This window comes from Bombina bombina, chromosome 3 (genome assembly GCF_027579735.1).
Source record: "Bombina bombina isolate aBomBom1 chromosome 3, aBomBom1.pri, whole genome shotgun sequence".
NCBI lineage: Eukaryota > Metazoa > Chordata > Amphibia > Anura > Bombinatoridae > Bombina > Bombina bombina.
Window position 1 is genome coordinate 469,790,629 of NC_069501.1, and position 10,542 is coordinate 469,801,170.

Here is a 10,542-nt window from a genome sequence, read left to right on the forward strand (position 1 = left end):
GTACATTTTTAAAAAAAAAACTTTTTGGACTGTGAAACATCAGTCTGCTTTTTTGTGTCAGGCTCACAGCGTATACTGTGCCCACTTGCCCAGTGCCACCACTCATATCTTGTTTAATAGTAGTGTAAGTGTACATTTTTAAAAAAAAACCTTTTTGGACTGTGAAACATCAGTCTGCTTTTTTGTGTCAGGCTCACAGCGTATACTGTGCCCACTTGCCCAGTGCCACCACTCATATCTTGTTTAATAGTAGTGTAAGTGTACATTTAAAAAAAAAAAAACTTTTTTGACTGTGAAACATCAGTCTGCTTTTTTTGTGTCAGGCTCACAGCGTATACTGTGCCCACTTGCCCAGTGACACCACTCATATCTTGTTTAATAGTAGTATAAGTGTACATTTAAAAAAAATAAACTTTTTTGACTGTGAAACATCAGTCTGCTTTTTTGTGTCAGGCTCACAGCGTATACTGTGCCCACTTGCCCAGTGCCACCACTCATATCTTGTTTAATAGTAGTGTAAGTGTACATTTAAAAAAAAAAAAACTTTTTGGACTGTTAAACATCAAGCTGCTTTTTTGTGTCAGGCTCACAGCGTATACTGTGCCCACTTGCCCAGTGGCACCACTCATATCTTGTTTAATAGTAGTGTAAGTGTACATTTAAAAAAAAACTTTTTTGACTGTGAAACATCAGTCTGCTTTTTTGTGTCAGGCTCACAGCGTATACTGTGCCCACTTGCCCAGTGCCACCACTCATATCTTGTTTAATAGTAGTGTAAGTGTACATTTTAAAAAAAAAAACTTTTTTGACTGTGAAACATCAGTCTGCTTTTTTGTGTCAGGCTCACAGCGTATACTGTGCCCACTTGCCCAGTGCCACCACTCATATCTTGTTTAATAGTAGTGTAAGTGTACATTTAAAAAAAAAAAACTTTTTTGACTGTGAAACATCAGTCTGCTTTTTTGTGTCAGGCTCACAGCGTATACTGTGCCCACTTGCCCAGTGCCACCACTCATATCTTGTTTAATAGTAGTGTAAGTGTACATTTAAAAAAAACTAAAAACTTTTTTGACTGTTAAACATCAGTCTGCTTTTTTGTGTCAGGCTCATGGCGTATACTGTGCCCACTTGCCCAGTTCCACCACTCATATCTTGTTTAATAGTAGTGTAAGTGTACATTTAAAAATAAAAAACCTTTTTGGACTGTGAAACATCAGTCTGCTTCTTTGTGTCAGGCTCACAGAGTATACTGTGCCCACTTGCACAGTGCCACCACTCATATCTTGTTTAATAGTAGTGTAAGTGTACATTTAAAAATAAAAAACCTTTTTGGACTGTGAAACATCAGTCTGCTTCTTTGTGTCAGGCTCACAGAGTATACTGTGCCCACTTGCACAGTGCCACCACTCATATCTTGTTTAATAGTAGTGTAAGTGTACATTAAAAAAAAAAAAACCTTTTTGGACTGTGAAACATCAGTCTGCTTTTTTGTGTCAGGCTCACAACGTATACTGTGCCCACTTGCCCAGTGCCACCACTCATATCTTGTTTAATAGTAGTGTAAGTGTACATTTTTAAAAAAAAACCTTTTTGGACTGTGAAACATCAGTCTGCTTTTTTGTGTCAGGCTCACAGCGTATACTGTGCCCACTTGCCCAGTGCCACCACTCATATCTTGTTTAATAGTAGTGTAAGTGTACATTTTAAAAAAAATGACAGGCAGAGGCAGGCCACCCCGCAGGTGCCATTGTGGTCGTGGTGCTGTGATTCCCTTTGGCCCTAGAATAATGCCCAGTGTTCAGAGGCCACGTACCATGAACTCGAAAACTTCTGAGGACATAGTTGACTGGCTAACACAGGACACCCAATCTTCTACAGCTTCCGCTCGGAACCTTGACGCACCATCCTCCTCCAGCTTAGCTTCGGGCACCTCTCAAGTAACCACTCGCCCGCCTGCCGCCACCACGAACACTAGCACCACAGCCGCTTCACTTGATCTGTCAGAGGAGTTATTTACACATCAGTTGGAAGAAATGAGTGATGCGCAACCATCATTGACAGAGGATGTAGATAACAGTGATATGTCTCAGTCAGGCAGCATTACAGACATGGACGTACGGTGTGATGATGACGATGTTGTACCCGCTGCTGCTTCCTTTGTTGAGTTGTCAGATACAAGTGAAGCGGTTGATGATGACGATGCGTCCGTGGATGTCACGTGGGTGCCCGCTAGAAGAGAAGAAGAACAGGGGGAAAGTTCAGATGGGGAGACAGAGAGGAGGAGGAGGAGGAGGAGGAGACGAGTTGGAAGCAGGGGGAGGTCATCGCAAGGAGCTAGTGGCACAGTCAGACAGCATACATCGGCACCCGGGGTCAGCCAGACAGCACGCCAATCAACGCATGCTGTTGCCACCACCAGAATGCCGTCATCGCAGAGCTCAGCAGTGTGGCATTTTTTTGTGTGTCTACCTCTGACAACAGAGATGCCATTTGCAACCTGTGCCAAAAGAAACTGAGACGTGGGAAGTCCAACATCCACCTAGGTACAACTGCTTTGCGAAGGCACATGATCGCACATCACAAACGCCTATGGGATCAACACATGAGTACAAGCAGCACACAAACTCAAAGCCGCCATACTCCTCCTGGTCCAGCATCTTCAGCCATGTCAACCACTTCTGTCCTCCTTGCCCCCTCTCAACCATCCGCCACTCCGTCTCTCTTCCGGAGCAGTTCCTGCTCATCTGCCCACAGTCAGGTGTCTGTCAAGGACATGTTTGAGCGTAAGAAGCCAATGTCACAAAGTCACCCCTTTGCCCGGCGTCTGACAGCTGGCTTGTTTGAACTCTTAGCCCACCAGCTTTTACCATACAAGCTGGTGGAGTCTGAGGCGTTCAAAAAATTTGTAGCTATTGGGACACCGCAGTGGAAGATACCCGGCCGAAATTTCTTTGCACAAAAGGCAATCCCCAACCTGTACTCGATTGTGTGAAAGGAAGTAATGGCATGTCTGGCACACAGTGTTGGGGCAAGGGTCCATCTGACCACTGATAGCTGGTCTGCAAAGCATGGTCAGGGCAGGTATATCACCTACACTGCGCATTGGGTAAACGTACTGACGGCTGCCAAGCATGGAATGTGTGGCTCTGCAGAGGAGTTGGTGACACTGCCACGACTTGCAGGCAGGCCTGCTGCCACCTCCTCTACTCCTCCTACTCCATCCTCTTCCATAACCTCCTCGGCTGAGTCCTCTTCTGCTGCTGCGTCTTGCTCCACATCAACGGCACCCCCCCCCCCCCCCAGCTCCCCAGGTACTATTCCACATCCCGGATACGGCAGTGTCACGCCGTCTTGGGGTTGACTTGCCTGAAAGCAGAGAGTCACACCGGACCAGCACTCCTGTCCGCCCTAAACGCACAGGTGGATCAGTGGCTGACACCGCACCAACTGGAGATCGGCAAAGTGGTTTCTGACAATGGAAGAAATTTGGTGGCGGCATTGAATTTGGTCAAGTTGACACATGTGCTGTGCATGGCACATGTGTGTAATCTGATCGTACAACACTTTGTGTATAAGAACCCAGGCTTACAGGACGTCCTGATAGGGGACATAACAGGGATTAAACTGATAATAATAGTACTACTTAACAAACCACTCATATCTGGTGGCACAGTAGATTGCACGCGCAGTGCCCCAAATTTGAAGTAGGAAGACCGACCAAGCATCTTTTTCCATCTCCCGGTTCCTAAAATCCATGCCATATAAACGTCCCCTGATAGGGGACGTAACAGGGATTAAACTGATAAGAATAGTACTACTTAACACACCACTCATATCTGGTGGCACAGTAGATTGCACGCGGTGCTCTGACAAAATGCAGAAGGACATTTGGCAGACGGACATTTGGCAGACGGACATTTGGCCAACAGACAGAAAGCTAAAGAATGTTCCAATTTCGGCCGAGGGCAGATACGTTACAGAGTGCTCTGTTCTAATCAGAGCCTCAGGCGCCGCAACTGCCTCTGGGAACCTTACCATGGGTCACAGACCGCACGTCTTGTAATTCTCTGTCTGGGAAATTATCTACCTATCAAATCTATCTATTTATCTATCAAATCTATCTATCGTATCTATCAAATGTATCTATTGCATCTATTGATCTATCTATCTAATCTATGTATCTATCTATCAAATCAATCTATCTCATGGCCGGACTGTTATCTGACAGCCACTTGGGTTTCGGACAAATGTCCGTCGGCCAAATGTCCGTCGGCTAAAAGTCCGGCCACGATTGCACGCGCAGTACCCCAAATTTGAAGTAGGAGGACCGACCAAGCATCTTTTTCCATCTCCCAGTTCCTAAAATCCATGCCATATACACGTCCCCTGATAGGGGATGTAACAGGGATTAAACTGATAAGAATAGTACTACTTAACATACCACTCATATCTGTTGGCACAGTAGATTGCACGCGGTGCTCTGAAAAAATGCAGAAGGACATTTGGCAGACGGACATTTGGCAGACGGACATTTGGCCGACAGACAGAAAGCTAAAGAATGTTCCGATTTCTGCCGAGGGCAGATACGTTCCAGAGTGCTCTGTTCTAATCAGAGCCTCGGGCGCCGCAACTGCCTCTGGGAACCTTACCATGGGTCACAGACCGCACGTCTTGTAATTCTCTGTCTGGGAAATTATCTATCTATCAAATCTATCTATTTATCTATCAAATCAATCTATCTATTGTATCTATCAAATGTATCTATTGCATCTATTGATCTATCTAATCTATGTATCTATCTATCTATCTATCTATCTATCAAATCTATCTATCTTGTGGCCGGACTGTTATCTGACAGCCACTTGTGTTTCGGCCAAATGTCCGTCGGCCAAATATCCGTCTGCCAAATGTCCGTCGGCTAAAAGTCCGGCCACGATTGCACGCGCAGTGCCCCAAATTTGAAGTAGGAGGACCGACCAAGCATTTTTTCCCATCTCCCGGTTCCTAAAATCCATGCCATATACACGTCCCCTGATAGAGGACGTAACAGGGATTAAACTGATAGTAATAGTACTACTTAACACACCTTATAATAATGCAGAGAGAGGCAACGCAGAGAGAGGAGTCTGAAGAAGAGGAGTCAGAGGAGGAAGGTGGCTTTGAGGAGGTGGAAGACCAAACACAGCAGGCGTCCCAGGGGGCTTGTTGTCACCTTTTCGGGGACCCTTGGTGTTGTACGTGGCTGGGTGGAGGAAGAGACCTTCAATGACATCAGTGAGGACAAGGAACGGGACATGGCTAGCTTGGTATCCAACCTTGTGCAAATGGGGAGTTTGCGGTTGTGCAAATGGACTGTTTGCGGTTGTTTGCGGTGCGTTAAACAGGGAGTTTGGTCTGTCACTGTGAAGCGGGCGTAACCCTTACACTACCTGATCGATACAACATCATACCTGATGTTTTAAAGCACGTTATTCCAAACAATTTAGGAATGTTAGGTGATTTATGCCCTTTATGGATTAAAACCAGACTCTGCATCAACTATGTAATTTTCCGTGGGAGTTTTGCCATGGATCCCCCTCCGGCATGCCACAGTCCAGTTGTTAGTACCCTTGAAACAACTTTTCCATCACTATTGTGGCCAGAAATAGTCCCTGTGGGTTTTAAAATTCGCCTGCCTATTGAAGTCAATGGCGGTTTGCCCAGTTCGCCCGTTCGCGAACATTTGCAGAAGTTCGCGTTCGCCGTTCGCGAATGGAAAATTTTAAGTTTGCGACATCACTAGAGAGGAGTAAGGGGTTGGTGGTGGAGATGGGGAGTTCTCTCTTTTCTTTTTTTTTGATCGGTATTGTTTTGTTTGCAGTATTATTATTATACTTTATTTATGAAGTGCCATCATATTCCGCAGCGCTGTGCATGTATACAGATCATTTAAATAAAACAATAGTATAAAACTTCTAAGACTAAGAGACAGGAAAGAATTTACAAACACATACAGGAGGAATCAAGGGCCCTATTCCCGTGGGAACTTACAATCTAGAAGGGTAGGAGGTTGAGAAACAGGAGGTGAGGACTGCAAGATTGAGAAAGATGTTAATGCAGAGTTAGAGGAGGGAAATGTTGTTAGATAAGAGGAATATTATTGAGTTGGGTGGTAGGCTTCTCTGAATAGAAAAGTCTTCAGAGAGTATTTAAAGGAAGAAAGATTTGGGCAAAGCCTGACAGCATGAGGGAGAGTGTTCCAGAGGTTAGGTGCGGAACGACAGAAGTCCTGCAGTCTAGCATGAGAGGAGGTGATAGTCGCAGAAGCAAGGAGCAGGTCATTGTTGGATCTTAGTGGGCGGGCTGGAGTATACTTGTTGATTAGAGAGGATAGGTAGAGGGGAGCGAAGTTGGTGAGCGACTTGTATGCAAGGGTGAGAATTTTGAATTTAATTCTGCTGTGTATGGGGAGCCAATGAAGGGACTCGCAGAGAGGTGCAGCAGATAGAGAGCGATGGGAAAGGTGGATCAGCCTGGCAGAGGCATTTAGGATGGATTGAAGAGGGGAAAGGCGGGAAAGAGGAAGGCCAGTAAGTAGGTTATTGCAGTAGTCAAGTCTGTAAATAACAAGGGAGTGGATTATTTGCTTTGTGGTGTTAGCGCACAGAAAAGGTTGAATCTTGGAAATATTGCGTAGATGGTTGCGGCAGGATGTAGAAAGCAATTGGATATGGGGGGGGTGAAGGATAGATTTGAGTCAAGTGTAACTCCAAGGCAGCGGACTTGGGGCGATGGGGAAATGGTGATGCCGTAAACAGGGATAGAGAAGTCACAGGTCGGCGTAGAGCTTGAGGGGGGGATAAGAAGGAGCTCAGTCTTGGACATGTTAATCTTTAGGTGGTGAGAGGCCATCCAGGAAGAAATACCAGATAAGCAGTTGCTGACATGAGAAAGGACAGAGGGAGAGAGAGCAGGGGTGGAGAGGTAGATCTGGGTGTCATCAGCATCATGCAGTATATTGCTCCTAGTTTTTTATGTTGTATTTTATGTAATAGGTAAAATTCCAACATTAGAGAATTGCGTTTTTGAATGATGGCAAATGATTTGCTTACTTTCGTTGGGTCCTGCGTGACGCTATGACTACATTCATTTTCTGTTCTTGTGTATTCTGTATTGGTTCCCTCTATTGTTGGTTAAATAAAGGTTTAATAAAAAATAAAATAAAGATAGCAAGAGAACGAAGAAAAATTGATAATAGAAGTAAATTAGAAAGTTGCCTAAAATGTCATGCTCTATCTGAATCATGAAAGAAAACATTTGGGTTCAGTATCCCTTTAAGAGTGAAAAAGGTGTGAACCACTACAAAGCTGAAGCAGCCTTCAATTGGCTTAAATCAAATTTGCCTTAAAAATAAAGTGAAAAACATTAGAGCTTCCAAGAAGGATAGCATGATCTGTGTTGCTTTCAGACTGAGCATGTTTTGGCTCGTGCTCCTGGGGTAGTATTGTGGGACAGGGTTACAAGCAGAGCGTAGGTCACAGAGTGGTGCCTTTGCAGTTAGAGTTTATTGCTCTGGGATGATTTGGCTAGGGCATAATTGCCATTATTTGAAAAGAAATGTGTACAATATTGTTATAAAAAAAATAATCAAAGTGTTGAAAAATTCTACTCTGGTTCAGGCACATATGGTATTGAGTTTGGACAGTTAGAGGACCAGACAAAGTTAATTGGGCCAGACTACAAGTGTCACGCTAAATAACTTTATTTGAGCGCACTACCTGCCGGGTTTGCACACAAATTACAGGTTGAAAGTGAGAGTGTGAGTGAAATGCTGATGTGCAGTGACTTCAGGACTTTGGACACCGCACCTTACTGGCGCGCAAACCTAATTAGACATGTGTGATTCATTTCGGATTTATTCGGAAATTCTGAAAATTCGGTAAATTCGGAGATTCGGATCGATTCGAATTTCTGAATTAAAATACTTCCGAATCTACTGAATGAATCCGAAATAGCTGCCGTATCTCCGAATAAATCCGAATTAGCTCGGTAAAATTCGGCATTCCCCCATAGGAAACAATGGCAAAAAAAAGCAGCGTTCAGCTCTTAACGCAGCCCCATTGTTTCCTAGGGGGGAAACACTTGGGCCTAGATTTGGAGTTTGGCGGTAGCCGTGAAAACCAACGTTAGTGGCTCCTAACGCTGGTTTTAGGCTACCGCCGGTATTTGGAGTCACTCAAAATAGGGTCTAACGCTCACTTTCCAGCCGCGACTTTTCCATACCGCAGATCCCCTTACGTAAATTGCGTATCCTATCTTTTCAATGGGATTTTTATAACTCTGGTATTTAGAGTCGTTTCTGAAGTGAGCGTTAGACATCTAACGACAAAACTCCAGCCGCAGGAAAAAAGTCAGTAGTTAAGAGCTTTCTGGGCTAACGCCGGTTTATAAAGCTCTTAACTACTGTGCTCTAAAGTACACTAACACCCATAAACTACCTATGTACCCCTAAACTGAGGTCCCCCCACATCGCCGACACTCGAAAAAAAATTTTTAACCCCTAATCTGCCGACCGCCACCTACGTTATACTTATGTACCCCTAATCTGCTGCCCCTAACACCACCGACCCCTGTATTATATTTATTAACCCCTAATCTGCCCCCCTCAACGTCGCCTCCACCTGCCTACACTTATTAACCCCTAATCTGCCGACCGCAAAGCGCCGCCACCTACGTTATCCTTATGTACCCCTAATCTGCTGCCCCTAACACCGCCGACCCCTATATTATATTTATTAACCCCTAATCTGCCCCCTCAATGTCGCCTCCACTTGCCTACACTTATTAACCCCTAATCTGCCGACCGGACCTGAGCGCTACTAAAATAAAGTTATTAACCCCTAATCCGCCTCACTAACCCTATCATAAATAGTATTAACCCCTAATCTGCCCTCCCTAACATCGCCGACACCTAACTTCAATTATTAACCCCTAATCTGCCGACCGAATCTCGCCGCTATTCTAATAAATGTATTAACCCCTAAAGCTAAGTCTAACCCTAATACTAACACCCCCCTAAGTTAAATATAATTTAAATCTAACGAAATTAATTAACTCTTATTAAATAAATTATTCCTATTTAAAGCTAAATACTTACCTGTAAAATAAATCCTAATATAGCTACAATATAAATTATAATTATATTATAGCTATTTTAGGATTTATATTTATTTTACAGGTAACTTTGTATTTATTTTAACCAGGTACAATAGCTATTAAATAGTTAAGAACTATTTAATAGCTAAAATAGTTAAAATAATTACAAATTTACCTGTAAAAGAAATCCTAACCTAAGTTACAAATAAACCTAACACTAGACTATCAATAAATTAATTAAATAAACTACCTACAATTACCTACAATTAACCTAACACTACACTATCAATAAATTAATTAAATACAATTGCTATAAATAAATACAATTAAATAAACTAGCTAAAGTACAAAAAATAAAAAAGAACTAAGTTACAAAAAATAAAAAAATATTTACAACAATTTTAAACTAATTACACCTACTCTAAGCCCCCTAATAAAATAACAAAGCCCCCCAAAATAAAAAAATGCCCTACCCTATTCTAAATTACTAAAGTTCAAAGCTCTTTTACCTTACCAGCCCTGAACAGGGCCCTTTGCGGGGCATGCCCCAAGAAATACAGCTCTTTTGCCTGTAAAAAAAAACATACAATACCCAAGCCCCCCAACATTACAACCCACCACCCACATACCCCTAATCTAACCCAAACCCCCCTTAAATAAACCTAACACTAAGCCCCTGAAGATCATCCTACCTTGTCTTCACCATACCAGGTTCACCGATCCGTTCAGAAGAGCTCCTCCGATGTCCTGATCCAAGCCCAAGCGGGGGGCTGAAGAGGTCCATGATCCGGCTGAAGTCTTCATCCAAGCGGGGCAGAAGAGGTCTTCCATCCGATAGAAGTCTTCATCCAAGCGGCATCCATCCGGAGCGAATCGGCAGCATCCTGAAGACCTCCACCGCGGAACATCCATCCTGGCCAACGACTGAACGACGAATGACGGTTCCTTTAAATGACGTCATCCAAGATGGCGTCCCTCGAATTCCGATTGGCTGATAGGATTCTATCAGCCAATCGGAATTAAGGTAGGAATATTCTGATTGGCTGATGGAATCAGTCAATCAGAATTAAGTTCAATCCGATTGGCTGATCCAATCAGCCAATCAGATTGAGCTTGCATTCTATTGGCTGATCGGAACAGCCAATAGAATGCGAGCTCAATCTGATTGGCTGATCTGTAAGATCCCCTGCTGTAAGATCCCCTGCTCATCGTGACTTACCCCTGATGTCTGGACACTCCATGAACAAGGCAGCTAGGAGGAGCGACCGCGTGAACAAATACAGGTAGAATATGTTATACGCATCTGTACACCGAATATCACTGTCTTAAAGGAATACAGCACCTGTGAATAAAGACGCGTGTTTCTATTGCTCCTCCTATGCTATGCCTTTTAAACACCAACCGACT